Here is a 5,096-nt window from a genome sequence, read left to right as displayed (position 1 = left end):
GTGTTCCAGTTCAACCGGTAAGTGACATGACTTACCATATACCAGCTGGAATGGGGATAAACCTGTGGGAGATTTATAAGCAGTTCTGTATGCCCGAGTGCATCATCCAACTTCATTGACCAATCTTTTCTTGAAGATGCTACAGTCTTCTCTAGAATACGCTTGATTTCCCTGTTTGACACCTCCGCTTGTCCATTGGTCTGTGGATGATAAGGTGATGCAATTTTATGCCGCACTCCATAATGTTCCAACATTTCTGAAGTTGAGCATTGCAAAAGTGTGAACCACCATCACTAATCAACACTCTTGGAGTACCAAACCTGCAAAAGATGTTCCACTTGAGAAATTTGATTACAGTTTTGGCATCGGCCTTAGGAGTTGCTACTGCTTCAACCCACTTTGTCACATAATCAACTGCCACCAAAATGTATTCATTTGTGAAAGAAGATGGCAGTGGTCCCACAAAGTCAATTCCCCAACAATCAAAAGCCTCAACCTCTAAAATGATATTCAGTGGCATTTCATGTCTTTTTGAAATTCCCCCTATTCTCTGACAGCTATTGCAGTGTTGCACATATTTGTGTGCGTCTTTGAATAAGGTGGGCCAATAAAATCCAGACTGGAGGACTTTTGCAGCTGTCCTCTCTCCATTAAATGCCCTCCATATGGGGAACTATGACAGTGCCACAGAATGCTTTTTGCCTCATCATTGGATACACACCTTCTCAACAATTGATCAGCTCCAATTTTGAACAAATGAGGATCATCCCACACATATTGGTGTGCATCTTTCAGAAATTTCCTCTTCTGTGCCAATTAAAATCTTCAGGTATGACCCCTGCAGCTTTGAAATTGGCCATGTCAGCAAACCATGGCCTTTCTTGCACCATCATCAATTTTCATCAGGAAACTCCTCCTGCACCTCTGATTGAGTGTTGGTCACCTCAGTATTCACCAATCTAGACAAATGATCAGCTACAAAGTTTTCACTTCCCTTTTTGTCCTTGATCACCAAATCAATTCCTGCAACAATAAAATCCATCTAATTAGTCTTGGTTTTGAATCAGATTTGGTTAACAAATATTTAATTGCAGCATGATCAGTATATACAGTGACAGATGAACCAATCAAATATGCTCTAAATTTTTCCAATGCATAAACTATAGCTAGCAATTCCTTTTCAGTTGTTGCATAATTAATTTGAGCTTCATTAAGGACTTTGCTAGCATAGTGTATAGCATGAAAAACTTTGGATTTCCTCTGTCCTAAAACTGCTCCTATGGCATAGTCACTTGCATCACACATTAACTCAAAGCCTAAATTCCAATCAGGAGCAATTATCACAGGAGCTGAAACCAATTTCTGTTTTAACAAGTCAAATGCATGGAAACATTCAACATCAAAATTAAAAGGTGTATCCTTGTTGAGCAGATTGCTGAGTGGTTTGGCAATTCTGGAGAAATCTTTGATGAATCGTCTGTAGAACCCAGCATGGCCTAAAAAACTCCTGATACCCTTTACATTTTTGGGTGGTGGCAGCTTTTCAATGATCTCCACTTTAGCTTTATCAACTTCAATACCTTTAGCAGAGATTTTGTGGCCCAGCACCACACCTTCAGTTACCATAAAATGGCACTTTTCCCAATTCAAAACCAGATTAGTATCAACACACCGCTTCAGTATGGTGTTTAAGTTTTCCAGGCATTGATCAAATGAAGCCCCAAATACAGAGAAGTCGTCCATAAAGACTTCTATGCATTTTTCCACTAAGTCCGAGAAAATTGCAAGCATGCATCGTTGAAAAGTTGCTGGTGCGTTACACAATCCAAACGGCATTTTCCTGTAAGCAAACACACCAAAAGGACAAGTAAAAGCAGTTTTTTCTTGGTCTTCTGGATCCACTACAATTTGATTATAACCAGAATATCCATCCAGAAAACAATAGAAAGCTTGCCCTGCTAACCTTTCTAGCATTTGATCCATGAAAGGCAAAGGAAAATGATCTTTCCTAGTGGCCTGATTTAATTTTCTATAATCTATACACATTCTCCAACCTGTGACTGTTCTAGTAGGAATTAATTCATTTTTATCATTACAAATAACAGTCATACCTCCTTTTTTTGGAACTACCTGGACCGGGCTGACCCAGGCACTGTCGGAGATTGGATAGATCATACCTGCATCAAGTAACTTCATTACTTCTTTCTTGACTACCTCTTTCATGGTTGGATTCAATCGCCGTTGAGGCTGTGCTACAGGCTTGTAGTCTTGCTCCATATGAATTCTGTGCATACAGTAGGATGGACTAATTCCTTTAAGATCGGATAAAGTCCAACCTATTGCACCCTCATTGGCTTTAAGAACTGAAATCAACTTTTGTTCTTCAGAAGCCGTTAAAGCACTACTGATCACCACTGGTTTGTTACCTCCATCTGCAAGAAAAACATATTTTAAATGAGGAGGTAATACCTTTAGCTCCAGCTTCTGACTTTCAGTTCTATTTTCTTGCTGCAATTTCTCAGGTTGTATATCATTTGATGCAATTTCTTTTGCTGAATTTAGATGTGTCATGTATTCATCAACTTCCTTTTCTTCATCTTCCTCCAGATCATCACAAGCACCAATCAAAGCTTTTTCCAATGGGCTTGCCTTTGCTAATTGCTTCCTGGATGTTAGAAAAAATCCATCTATCACATCCATCCTGAAGCATTGTTGCTTGTCTTTCGGGTGCTGCATTGCTTCAAATACATTAAAGTTGACTTCATCATCTTGCACCCTGACCTTTAATTTGCCATCATCAACATCAATAATGACCTTGGCCGTCTTCATGAAAGGTCTTCCCAGTATTAGAGGAACTTCAGTGTCTTCCTCAATATCCATTACTACAAAATCAACTGGGAACATGAATTTGTCAACCTTAACCAAGACATCCTCTGCCACACCATAGGGATACTTCATGGATCTGTCAGCTAGCTGTAATGTCATCCGTGTAGGCCTTACTTCCAGATCTCCTATTCTCTTTAGCATAGACAAAGGCATCAGATTTATACTAGCACCCAGATCAAGCAATGCCTTCCCACTGGTAATGTCCCGATTGTAACTGGAATAGTGAAACTCCCAGGGTCTTTAGATTTCTGAGGTAATGATTTCTGAATTATAGCACTACACCCTACTTCAAGCTCCACTGTCTCTTCAGAGAATCTTCTCTTTTTTGTTAGGAGCTCTTTCATGAATTTTGCATATGTCGGCATCTGCTCCATAGCTTCCACAAAAGGGATGTTAATCTGCAGTCGCTTGAAAATGTCCATGAATCTTGCAAACTGCCTTTCCTTGTCTTTTTTGGAGGATTTTGAGGGTATGGTAGGCTCTTCAACTGAGACACCTGTTTCTCACCCTTCTCCCTCTTTTTCTCCTCACTTTTATTTTTTTCTTCCTTTTCTTCTCTCTTATTTACAAACTCTCTTTTATTTTGTCCTTCCTCTCCCTCACACTCATTTTTTCATTCTCTCTCTCTTTTTCCTCCAACACCTCCTCTTCTACACCCAGGTTGTCTCCAATCCCTCTTCCCACAACTTTACCACTTCGGGTGGTAATAGATTTACAATGCTCCTTGGGATTAGTCTGTGTGTTGGCTGAAAATTGACTTGTCTGCTGATCTGATAATTGTTTCGCCAACTGTCCAACCTGTGTTTCGAGATTTCTGATTGAAGCTTCTGTATATTTCTGATTAGTCAAAGAAGCTTGCATAAACTTTTCTAAAGTATCCTCCAGTTTAGATGTTCTGTCATGCACCGAAGGATAATGTTGTTGTTGTTGTTGATAAGGAGGTTGTCTGTTTGAAGGACCAGCATCTTGCTTCCATCCAAAGTTCTGATTTGGATTGTTTCTCCACCCCTGTGAAAAGTTGTTATTGTTGGAGAAATTTCCTGGTCTTCCTTGGTTGCTCACATATTGAACTTCTCCTTGTGAGCTACTCTGATAAGAACAATGACCATTTGGATGATCTCCTCCACAGAAGTCACATCTCATGGGTTGTTGACTAGGAGAAGATTGCACAACTTGCAACTGCTCTGGTAATTTAGACATTTGCTTCGTCAGTGCTTCAATCTGTTGAGTCAGAATCTTATTCTGAGCTAAAATCGCATCTGTAGTACTAAGATCAAGCACTCCCTTCCTCTGAACAATTTGCCTATTATGCTGAGCTTGATGATCTGTGGATGCTAATGCCTCAATGATTCTTGTTGCTTGCTCCGCATCTACACTCATCATTGTTCCACCTGCTGCTGCATCTAATATCATCTTGGTGTCAGGCCTCAGACCATTACAGAATATGTTCAACTGAGCAATATCCTCAAATCCGTGATTTGGGCATTTCCTCAATAAGGAATTGAACCGCTCCCAGCTTCACAGAATGGCTCATCTGGTCCTTGCCTAAACGTCGAAATATCAGCTTTGGCTTTGATGTAGCGAGATGGTGGAAAGAATCTGTTCAAAAATTTCTCCTCAACATCCTTCCAGCTATTCAAACTCTGATTTGGATGTGACTTAAGCCATTCCTTTGCTTTACCTGCCAAAGAAAAAGGAAACAACCGCATGTATACATGCTCAAGATCTCCTTCTTGAAAGCCCATGGTTCCTATCAATTCAAAGAATGTAGAGAGATGAGTGTATGGATCTTCATTATCCATTCCAGTGAATTGATGAGAACTAATCAAGCTGAGGAAAGCTGGCTTCATCTCTAGAGTTTTAGTGGTGGATGGTATTGCTATGCTAGAAAAATATCTCGGTCCTTGTTGCATAGCATAGTCTCCAAGTGTCTTCCTGGCTGGAGCTGGTCTTTAATTCTCCATGTTTTCTGATTGAGGTGTGATTGAAGTACTGGAAGATTCTTCACTTGTCTTTCCTTGCTTCTTTTTGCTTTTGCCTCTGTTCCTTCTAGCTGTCTTTTCTATCTCCGGGTCAAATGCTAATCGATCTTCAGGAACCTGACCTCTTAAGAGCATAAATCAAATAGCTCAAGCAAGGATTAGTACAAAGGGAAAATTTAATAAGCTATCTAATAAAGAAAAAAAAATATATACAAAGCTGGATGAGAT

At 39.9% G+C, this 5,096-nt stretch overlaps 1 non-coding gene and 1 pseudogene across 1 annotated transcript; one reads left to right on the top strand and one right to left on the bottom strand.

Moving 5' to 3' along the window:
* Window positions 1-791: 791 nt before the first annotated feature.
* On the bottom strand, window positions 792-3,308 carry LOC114194929 (annotated as a pseudogene).
* A 1,046-nt stretch (window positions 3,309-4,354) lies between these two features.
* Window positions 4,355-4,460, top strand: LOC114195726. Its single transcript, XR_003606559.1, has one exon. It is a non-coding gene; the product is annotated as a small nucleolar RNA R71 (small nucleolar RNA).
* The last annotated feature ends 636 nt before the right edge of the window (window positions 4,461-5,096 follow it).

This window comes from Vigna unguiculata, chromosome 8, assembly GCF_004118075.2.
Source record: "Vigna unguiculata cultivar IT97K-499-35 chromosome 8, ASM411807v1, whole genome shotgun sequence".
NCBI classification, from domain to species: domain Eukaryota; kingdom Viridiplantae; phylum Streptophyta; class Magnoliopsida; order Fabales; family Fabaceae; genus Vigna; species Vigna unguiculata.
This window is presented reverse-complemented; position numbering and strand designations above follow the sequence as displayed.